Genomic DNA, 12,279 nt, shown 5'->3' on the forward strand with positions numbered 1-12,279 from the left:
CCTTCTCCCGGTTCCATCCAGGACACTCATGGAAAACCCTGCTGCACACTTCAATGAGGCCTTGCCACGGAGATCATTGCACCACTTGAAATCCAGGGCACCACATAGTGCACCGGCCCACCGGGGTACCTGAACATATGCAGCCTCCCCAAAGTTCCAGTCAGTCCAGACATTGTAGGTTAGGGCACAAGAGTCCAGGACCAGCAGTAGGTCAGTCCACCCCCCTGCCCGGTGTACACACAAATCATACTCCCTCATGGGGTCAGTCCAGTCTCAGAATCTCTCTTCTTGTGTATCCCCATTTATTATTACCTGCCAGGGACCCACCACAGGGTGAGAAGCTTACCGAAGCACATGTCCTCCCCCCAACGATGTTGACTGAGCACTGCGATTGTCACAAGTATCATCTGGATAAAGAGCTCTTGACCCCTGACAGACAAGTGAACACCGTCACAGTGAAACAGCTCCCCTCTACTTAGCTGCATCAAATTTTGCTGATCATACCCATGGTGTAACCTGCCAAAATCCTTTTGGCTGAATGATTCAGCTTTTTCATTGATCTCTTCATGGCTGTAACGGGTGCACCACCATCCCAGACTGACCGTGGAATGACCTCCGACCACAGTATCGATGTAGCATGTAAATTATTTCTTATCCTAGACATAGTGGAGAACAAGGCTTCCCTCACTCCCCTCCTACCTAATGGGAATCATATAATTCCCCCATGTATGAATGACCAAATGACTTGTATGGGCAATCCGCATCCCTTCTAGGCCAGCCTAACATGCCCAAAGAGGTCCTGCAATCTAAGCCCCCAAATACTCACCCAGTGGTGCATAAATCCTGCATCCAATTGGGCCTTCGAGGCTGGAATCACAAAATTGCTGAGCTGCTCTGCAAATAAAGAAATGCCCACATCAACACATGTGAACTGGCCGAGTTCATCAACTGTGAAAAGAGAGAGAATTGCTGGTGTTATACACATAGCTAGCAGACCCTTCCTCCACATTTCCCCAACTAGACCGGATATGGTTGCATATAATGCCATTGGCCAACCCTTTTAATGGCCTCGGTCGATAGCCCCATCCTTGCCACTGAGGTGGCTGCTACAATGCAGAATGAATGAGAGCTAAAAATGAACTAATCCTCGCCCAGGAGGGCCAAAGAGTAGTTGTAGACTGAGTGTACAGGAAACAAGTCATTGGTTTCTCGTCAATATGCACAACCCCTTTGTTGCCATAGCAGGATATCCTGTGCCAAAGTCACTAGGCAATAAGAGGTGCCCTAGGCAGCGTGGAGGTTTACCCATGTACCCTTCCCAAACAGGTCTACTTTTGGACCTCCTGACCCCCAGGTGGAGAGTACCTCCCTTCAGACACACGTCAGACAACTCAAAACCCCCATTCTGCCCTATTTTGGAGGAAGCTACCAGCACTGAAATGCGAAGGGTGCCAAAGAAAGCAAGAGCGTATGCGAGGCTGAACAACTTTACTTATTGAGACAGGCAAACTGATGCAGCACCCCGACTATTCATGCTAGCCCAGTCACATCAATAGGCCTACTGCGATCTTCCACAGCTGGGGCCAAGCGCTCCCATCCTCTAATGGCCCTCCGCACCCTGGAGTCCTTGGTAGAATCCTTAACTCCTTTCAATCCTGCGAAGAAGGTGATTGCAGACAACGTCCCCCGAACTAGTGACAATGATTTGCTCTGTCCCTCTGTTAAGCCAGAAAGAACAGCTCCCCCTCTGGAGTAAACTTCTCCATTGCTTTGCCAGAACTAAAGGATGAATCATAAGTCTGCCAGGCCTTCTCGTACATACGTTTTATCTTCGGAGCCAGGGATGTAGCGATTAAGTCTGTGGCAATGGGGCACCAAGCCTCCACAACTTGTCACATTTCCGTCGGGGGTCATTGTCGACATTGCTAAGTTAGCATGAGCTCTGCTGCCATGATGCTGTTTTTGCACACATTCCTATATGACTTTATTTTGCAAGACTCTGTGCCTTTCACATGAGAACTGTCTGCTTCTGGAGTTTAGTCTGAACACGGAGTGCAAGCTCGATAACCAATGCCCTTTGTTATTTTGTTCTGGTCAGTCCCTAGAACTGAGACAAAACATGCTACACAGCTGCGGCTGCTGGAGACTTGTGCTTTGATATTATGGGGTTGCATGTTGGTTTAACACACACTCGGAGAGGGACCTTTCCAGGGAGAAGAGCTATGCTGTTCCTATGATGTAAAACTACCATTTAGGTACTAAGGTATCTGGTCTGCTGACAAAGCCCAGAGATCTTCCTTTATATAATAAAACTTCTTCTTTCCAAGGGGAGGGTGGTTAGGTTTTATAGTCCTCTATCCACTGTCTGCATATCCCCCTTCATAGTCTATGGACTTGCTACAATGCTAACTGTTTTACGGTTATGCATTGTGCTGCTGGCAGTGGCTTGTATACTGCATTATACAGCCCTATAGTTAAAATAAACCTTTTGAACTATAACAGTGACTCTGTCAATTCTTATAGTGGACAAGTACGAGCGAGTGAGCAAAAATGTACGTCTTGCTACCACGATTCCTGAGAGAGTCAGGAGTGTTGTGTTCTGGGTTGTCTAATCATTTGTAGCTTTGTGATTATGTAGGAGAACAAATGAGACACTATAGGTAGTCGGTTCTTAGATTTTGGGTACTGAGGCAGTAGGAAGGCTTAGCCCCTACACACCGAGGTCCTGTTTTCCTGTGCATCGTTCTGTGTATGTGCAGAATCCCCGCAACATGGCACCACCAACGTTTGGTCTGGTACTTATCTGCGTGACTCCTGAGTAATGCTTGTGCTTGTCCACAATCCCCTCACTTCTGTTTCCGGAGACAGTTGTGATGGTGTAGCCTCCTATATTGAGATAATATAGGTTTTTCAAGCTTGAATTTTAAAAGGTTCTTGTTTTTATATCTGTACCCGTTATTGTGCTGACACACAAAGGTTGTTATTCTTTGCTATTGATTAAGGCGGTGGCCATCGTGGGTACTAACCGTGCTCCAGTTACCGCTTTTTTGACTCAACATGGAGTTCCTAATGCCAGTATTGATCTTATCTTTGTTGATGAAGCAAATGCTGCATACCGCTTAGAGGTATTTTATTCTTGGGTCACCTTTCCGGCAGTGGATGGAACTGATAATTTCTTTCACGAATATACTGCCACCGCGGTTCTGCAGGAATATCAACCATATTGATCTCTTGATGTTCCGTTTACAGCTTGGCAACACACCATATGGGTTAATGGCGCCCTTACACACCCTGTGACAGCGGTCCGTTTAGGCCCCTTATCAATTGACGCAGAGCTACACGTATTACATACTTCATTATACATAGAGCTGCTATACAGTTCATGTTGTGCAACATGCAGGTGGGACCACCTGGAGTTGATGCACAACCACCGGGACCAGCTGGTGTAATTATCAGTCCTGTTATGATTAAATTGGTGATGGGCAAGGTGTCCGCAAATTAAGGACAAACTTCCTTATTGGCTTGCTGAAAAAGTTGGACAACTCAAAGCTGTTTTTCCAAATACCACACCTGTGGAGAAACTCAGGATCCTGACCATGAGTTTACCTAAAGGACTTGTTCCTGAGTTAGCTGATTGTAACACTTGAGGTATAGTGTTTGCAGCAGTATATTCGATGTGTTTCGGCACCCCCTCAATGACCATTCTCCCTTTCGTGATTAAACGTGTTCAGGATGAACATGGGGCCGAGGCGGCCCTTGAGTTGGGAATGAGACTGCGGGGAGTGTTCAATATTGTTTGCGATATGATCCTTGCTGATGTAAAGGGAGATGCAGTAAGCTTGCAAGTGGCGCAATGTTTGGACACTGTTGATGACGCAGACAAACAGTGCGAATTGTCAAAGATTTTCGCTAAAGCTTATAAAACCTTAGGGCTCAATAGTCTAGGAATTAAGCCTTTGACTCAACCTCAAACTCAACAAAATGCTCAAACTGAAAAGGATGGGTGCCCACTCTTTCCTTAAAAGGACTGGATAAACAAAAAATAGGGGCAGCAACAACAGAAGGGTTCGCGTGCTGGTTCACTGACGCCTGAATCTTCTGAGCCAAATTATAACTTGCGCGATTGTGTAAAAATTAAGTCTCCTGATATATTTCAAGTCCCTGATCTACACTCTCCTCATTCTTTACAGGACTCATCGGACTCTCGAGTCAGTGGAGGGGAGCATCAGGAATGCGGCAAAGGTGCGACCACTCCACAGGGACAGGCTCAACCTCGCCAGTTTGACGTGAAAGCCAAACAAGAGGGACTGCCTCGTTTTGGACCCCCATATCAAAAGAAGAAAGTTGCCGCCTTCATAGCGAAATATGCCTCAGACGGTGAGGACGCTACTCCTAGCCTGGAGATGGGCAGTGACTCTGCTCAACAACGCAGCGGAGGTTACCATAGTGCCGGAGGCACTGCGTCCCTGTCTGGAGGCGAGAGCAGCTAATGCATTTATTACAGTAGAAACAACAGATACCCGAGTTGCTTCCCCTGATCGACTCTATGAAATAGTCCTCCAAATTGAGGGTGATATACAGTGTACAATTACGGAGGTTTTCTGGGAAAATCTCACTTCTTCATATAACATTTTGTTGGCGGAGGCAGATTGGCCTCCACCATTTGTTTTGGCCGCTTCTAGAGGGGAAGATTTGATACTTCAGAGTTTTTCACCATACATCCCGGAGGAGGCTAAACAGGCATACGCATCGAAGCGGGCTTTGGCCCTTGCCCCGGCAGTGTACCGTAATCAAGTGGGCTGGGATAGGGATTCGCCGGCACACGAGATTCAATGACGGTCTATGCCGCAGCCACAACTGCAATATCCAATCAGGCGGGAGGCTATAGCTCCTGTTTGTGATATTATGACTCAATTGGAATATCAAGTTGTAATTGAATCCTGTGTCTCACTGATGGATAATGCTCTTTTTCCGGTGTCGAAACCGGACACTTCATATCGCATTGTGTTGGATTATCGAAATTTGAGTAGTCATTGTCGTACATTTGCAATATAGAACACTCACAGTTCTGCGTTAGTGAAAAGTATAATCCGGCAAAAATACAAAATGACACTGGACATATCCAACGGTTTCTACAGTCACAACTTGGCTCCTGAGAGCTGTGACCTGACAGCATTCACCGCCGTCGGAAATCAGATACAATTTAAGCGTTTGACTATTGGGTATAAGAACAGTGCAGGGTCTTTTGCTGCATGTGTTGTGTCTTTGTTACATAGCATAGATCCAGATGCGTTCTCGTATGTAGATGATATTTATCTGACGGATGACAAGCTGATACCGCATCTTGTACGAGTTGACAGAATTATTTGTCCTTTGCTGACTATGGATACAAATGTAATTTTGCAAAATCACTCATTGCTTGTTTGGCGGTGCTCTTTTTGGGCTATTAGCTCAATAATGAAGGTAGGGGGATATCCCCCACTTTCTGGAAAAATGTGCACAGTTGCAACCTCGTCTAAACTGAAGTAGCTTCAGTCTTTGCTAGGATTTTTGAATTTCGGGAGGGCATACATTCCCGATTATGCCCAGCGTATCAAACTGCTCTATGCGTTGATACAACCTGCATTTACTTCTGCCTCCTGGCTTCCAGAACATACCTCTATTCTACAATCTTTGCACTCTGAACTGCTAGAGACTAACTTCTTGTTGACTCCTGATATTCTACGAACCTAGTCATACGTATTGTGCCGGAGACGGTGGGTTTCATTTACTTAACGTTCAACAACGGAGACACAGTACCTATTGCATCCAAATCACATTTATTCACAGCAGCAGAAATGCCCTTTTCAAATGTTGAAAAGATTTTGACTGTGGTCAAAATGGCGATTCGGAAGGAATGCTCGCTGGCTCAGGGGAAATGCATTCTTATGGTTTCTTATGGTTTCGCCTATCCCTGCTTTGGAAGCAGTGACTAAAGCAAGTGTACCGAACTCTAAAGCTTTACATCCCCGTTGGATACAATGGGCTACTTCTTTGACATCGTCTGATGTCATGTTTATCTTTGATCCTGCTCTTCAGACACAGGAGTTTTACAGTATGAACATGTTCATCCCCTCCGTTGTCTTTGCTTCCTTTGGATGAGTACAAATGTATAATTTATACCGACGACTCGGCTTAACAGGCCATTAGGTCCAAACATGCTCATTCATCGGCTTGCGCAATTGTGGCTGGCTCAATCGTAAGTGGTGAATTTAAGTCTTCCATTGTGCAAGTTCTTTATGCTACAATTCCGTCAGTTGGGGATCGGCTGATTCCCACCATGGACCGCAGACTTCCTTTGATCATAGCAGCACATGAGGGCATGGCTTCTTCACATGCAGGAGTGTCTGCGACTGTGTCTATTCTACAGCAACGTTATTGGTGGTGTGGTTTATATAAACAAATCCGTAGTTATGTACTTTTTTTTTACATTTGACAACAAATCAAACCTTCTACGGTTTCGCGTCCACCACAAACACAGCTGTGTATATCAAATCAGCCGTTCAGCTGTATATATCTTGATCAATGTGGTCCATTGACCTCTGATGCTGCATAGAAATATATTTCTGTTGCAGTTGATTTGTGCACTAGGTTCCTATGGGTTTGCCACAACGCAGTGCTGATGCTCGAAATGTCATTAGAGATTTGCATATCTTTGTCAGGACTTTTGCCTGAGGAACCTTCCATTCTGACCAAGATCCAGCCTTCGCCTCTAAGGCGTACAAGGACATGATGAAGTCGTTAGGGGTGCTGGTGCAGTTTTCGTCTCCACACAGGCCTGAGAGCGATTCTATAGTGGAGCGAATGAACAGTGACTTAAAGTAATCTTTGGCAGCTAGAGTCTTATGTACTGGCAGGAACTGGCTGGCCCATTTGTATGGTGTTCAACGTGCACTTAATAATCTCCCAAGGAGATCTCTGGGTGGACGGATCCCATACAAAATGCTCTTTGGCATCACTATGTTTGTGCATGACTTTGATGATTTAGACGTTGTGGCGGCAGCTGCAACGTTTGACGTAGGTAACCATTCTACTATGTTACAGGACCTACAACAGACCTGTGAAGGCTACACAACTGAACATATACCCTCTTCCAATGTAAAGGCAAATCTGATGCCAGTCGCTGGCTGGCTTCCTAAGATTGGAGATCTAGTACGAGAAAAGATGGAGAACAAAAAAGAATTTGGTCCCTCTTATCATTTCACCAGTCCCAGTTCTTGGATTGAAGGGTACTTGTACAGTGATACTTCCACCTTTGCCTGGTCGCAAAGACAACCGATACATTTCAATTGACAATGTCAAACTACACCATCTGGCCGTTTCTGAATAGTGTGACTCTGAGTGTTTCAAGTAACGCTATTTCTTTTAATCCGATGACTCCTGCATCTTCGACTAATCCCTGTGTCGTTGAGGGTGAAATAGAGACTACCGCTAGCCTTTTACTAGTTGTGCCACCATCCACTATGCCTTCCAACGTGGACGTCGAGTAAAATTATCCAGCTGATGAGTTCCATATTGAAGTACCGGGTAGTCCTTACATCATGATGCTGATGCTGCACTGCTGCTGTTAATGAACGTGAGTGCAAGCGGTTATTTTGAGAACCGTACGAGCTTCTCTTATGACTCCTCCTTGTCCTCCTCTGTGGCACCTCCACCGACAAAAACAAGTATTTTCATCTCTTGGTCCATAAAGACATACCTGATCCTACCCTGGACCTACATTTGGTTGGTGCTTATCCTGATTTTCCTCTTCATGTCGATTGGATTTGTGACAGTATTCTTCTTGCTCATCAATAGTCATAATTTGCTTGAATGCCTTGCGGTAAAGTTGGGTAAAAGTATTCTGGCTCCCCATACATCGTCCCATGTCATGAAACGTGATCAAGTCCTTGTGAACATTTCGGCTTTCCTGGTTGCAGATGGCATCATTTGGGATAAAGTGGCATTCAAAATCCATGGTCTGACGGAGGTCCTTAAGATACCATACGTGTTTCGCGTTTCCTTAGGAGATGTGTTAACACAGGACATGCATTTTGATGTTTGGGATGTACAAGCAGTACATTCATTGTTTCTGATTTGAAATATTATGCTGCTTTTGATGTTGAAGATTTGTGTTTAAATACTGCCAATTATGCTGATTTCTTCTGTTATCAACATTATGGCCACCATTTCTTGCACAAAATAAACACGTTCAGACCTACTTTTAATCACACACAGTGGGAACATTGTCCAACTTCCTTACAGGGAAGTTTGAAGACACTTAAGAAAAAGTTCACATATTTCAGTGATTACAACACATCCAATCCAGTCTCCTATCTCTTTAAATTAAAATTGCAGTCTCAATCTAAATTTATTCTCACACACACAAAATTGATTTATTCCAATTCGTTTAGGACTGAATTGGCATTACAGGGTTATGACCAATGGAAAGATACCATTGATTTGAAATTGATTTGGGATACTAAGGTTTGGCAGGTCCAAGGGAACAAAGCTTTGCATTGTGTGTGCCTCATTCCGACTCAAATGTTATTTTTAAATGACAAGGTGCAACAAACTACTTGTTTTGGCCTGGGTACTGCCAAAAATGTGAAAATTCCGTCTATTCCCTCATTGACTGAGGATGATAATTGGCGTAAACACACCAATTATACAATCCATGTCCTAAATGCTCTGTTTCAAAATGACAGTTTCAATATCTCTGATGTTGACCCTTCAGGATGGTTGTTGTGGCAAACCAAGTCTAATACTTGTCAACTGCATTTTTATAATGAGACGACCGGTTTCACACAATCTAGACCTGATCCCTGATACCCACATTTACACTCGGTCACCACATATTCAGTGGGAAAATTGTGTCAACAATGGTTGGAACACTTCACTCTGTCATCAGTGAAACAACATCTGTTTCTCTTGTCAAGTGACATCAATTTGCCTGATTTTATCCTGGGTCCTAAAGCTCCCAGATCGAAAAGATTCATCTATGCTGCTTATAATGAAATATGGAAATTATCGCAGATGGAGGCAGCATTCCATCAGCGCCAAAATTGAGAAAGCAAATTTAGAGAAGGTATTTGCAGTAGTGGACAGTAGCATAAATACACTGTCTTCCCGCATTCATACTTACTTATACATTTATTGTTTCATCTGTTAATGATATGTTCAAAGTGATGTATCTATGTTATATCATGGTCAAAATCAGTTACGATCTGAGATGCAATTTGCATGGACGTTACAGACTCTCACAATGGAAAAGGTACCATGGGACTATTTGAAATTCTGCTTTGTTTTTACCATATAATCGATCCGATAAACAGAGATTCATGTCCATGAAAGACGCTACGTACACGCACGCTGTTACACATTGAACAATTAGATCACTTGCCATTTGCTGTAGTGGAGACCGATTCGGCTGTATGGTTAATTCATGGCACTATCTCTGCCATTTTCACAGTTTCAATTTAAATTTAGCATGAAACATTTGTTTTTACCATTTAATCTATCCGATAAACAGAGATTCATGTCCATGAAAGACACTACGTACACGCACGCTGTTACACATTGAACAATTAGATCACTTGCCATTTGCTGTAGTGGAGCCCGATTCGGCTGTATGGTTAATTCATGGCACTATCTCTGCCATTTTCCCAGTTTCAATTTAAATTTAGCATGAAACATTTCCCAATTGGCCACTTTGAACCCTTGGGTAGTGCCTTTTGCCGTGAATTATGACCCCTACCTTTCACCTACAATTGTCAACGGGGGGGTACGAAGGTTTTTTATAACAGGGGAGGACTGTGATTCCACAGTAGGACAATCCCTAGTTTGCAAACAAGTTTAGTTGCACAGCGCTTGTACTGTGTCCATACCTAATCCTGCTTGTTTTTTTAAAGGAACGCCTGTCCCAGAAATAATTCCTGCTCTCACATTGCTTTCTAACGGCAGTTATCTTATTTTAAATAACAACGACTGCTGTGGCTTACAGGCAGGCATCCTATACATAGTCACAGTTTCTCAGCGTGTTACTTGTTGTGGCAATGTGCTTTTTCCGCCCCCGCATGGGACTGTAGATAGTTCCATTTGGCCTTCAATATCGACTTTGAAAACAGAGTTCAATAAATTAAGCAGACTCAAACTGCTATTGTTTCAACAAGAAGTGGCTCTCACTTCGGCTAGAGAGACCTTTGAATTGCAGGTGGCTAGAACATCTAGTGAGATTCAGTCACTGCTGAACACTAATCACCCACTTCATTTGGAGAACTGATACATAGAATATTTAATGCGTCTGATACTGTAGGCCTTGCTCATTTTTTTAAACTTGTGGGATCCACCCTTGTGACTTCTTTTCAGACAATATTTGGAGTAATACCGGCCTTTATACGTTCTATTTTTTCCAGCGCCCTCAGAGGGTTTCCCTTAATACTGGAGCTGGCGGCTGGCGTGCTGATACTTCTGCTCCTGTTACGCAATGGCTGCCCATCTTTGGGTACTGTACAGACACGGCCAATTGCAATTGTACCTTGACCGAATGCAACAACTTTTTGGATGCTTGCTACTAGCGACGCTTAGCGTGAGTTATGGACTACCTTTTCGCTTTGCCTACTTCACTTGCGTGCAACCTGTGTTTTACTGCCAGCGTAGCGCTTTTCATTGGGCCTTGGGTTTATGCCTCTCCTATACGCCCAACACAGACCCGGATTATGATCTGTTATTGGGTCCCTTAGTGGCCCATGACCAGGCCTGTTCTTGGGCTGACCGTATGGCTCATGCAGCTGCACTTGGAGTGCTAGCTGAGAGGAATATCTGTGCGGCTGCACAGCACTTCTTGCAACAGAGTTTCATCGAATATCACGCAAGTTGCCCGGATATGCTTTGGAGGCATCGGATTATGAGGAACACGTGTGATTATTCCAGCTACTTGATTGGATGGCATCCCTTTTTGGTACAAACAATAGGGATGACCTTTTGGAATGGATTCCATTATTAGGTTCATGTACTGTGATGGATTTTCCAACTCCAAATGAATCCCGTTCTCAATGAACAACATTTTAAATACAAGAAATGATCATTTTTTTGATTTTCCAATTTGAGCGTTCTTGACTCTGCTTACATTTGAACTCTGTTTGGGTCATTTATTTATATGCTACGACCTGGCCAAGGGGTGGGTGTCATATCGCCGTTGGGGTCATTGTCGACATTGCTAAATTAGCTTGAGCTCTGCTGCCATGATGCTGCTTTTTCACACGTTACTGCATGACTTTATTTTGCAAGACTTTGTTTGTGCCTTTCAGATGAGAACTGTCTGCTTTCTGCATTCTCTGCCTGGTCTTGGAGTATAGTCTGAACACGGAGTGCAAGGTCGATAAACAATGCCCCTTATTATTCTGTTCTTGTCAGTCCCTAGCACTCAGACAAGACATGCTACACAGCTCCGGCTGCTGGAGATTCATGCTTTGGTATTATGGGATTGCATGTTTGTTTAACACACTCTTGGAGAGTGCCTTTTCCAGGGAGAAGAGCTATGCTGTTCCTATGATGGAAAACTACCTCTAGGCACTAAGGTATAGGGTCTGCTGACAAAACCCAGAGATCTTCCTTGAAATAATAAAACTTCTTCTTTCCAAGGGGAGGATGGTTAGGTCTTATAGTCCTTTATCTACTGTCTGCATACAATGACATCCCCCTTCATAGTCTATGGACTTGCTACAATGCTAACTGTTTTAGGGTTGTGCGTTTTGCTGCTGGTTTTGGCTCGTGTATAGCATTATAGAGCACTATAGTTAAAATAAATATTTTGAACCATAACAGAGACTCTGTCTACTCTTATTGTGGACAAGTACGAGTGAGTGAGCGAAAGGGTCCGTCTTGCTACTGCTATTCCTGAGAGAGTCGGAGGGTTGTGTTCTGGGTTGTCTAATCATTTGTAGCTTTGTGATTATGTAGGAGAACTAATGAGACACTATAGTTAGTCAGTTCTGGGATTTTGGGTACTGAGGCGGTAGGAAGGTTTAGCCCCTACACACGAGGTCCTGTTTTCCTGTGCATAGTTCTGTGTATGTGCAGAATCCCAGCAACAAACTCCTCCGTAAAGTCTAACTCACTTCATTTGCTGGTGGCCACAGTGCCCTGAACTAAGTCAACTTAGACTGAGACAAAGCATCAGGAATTGCATTATCAACCCCTGGTACATGTTTGACAGAAAAATGTACATATTGTGAGAGACATAGGCAAATAAGCGACTTA

Source organism: Triturus cristatus, chromosome 6, assembly GCF_964204655.1.
Source record: "Triturus cristatus chromosome 6, aTriCri1.1, whole genome shotgun sequence".
NCBI lineage: Eukaryota > Metazoa > Chordata > Amphibia > Caudata > Salamandridae > Triturus > Triturus cristatus.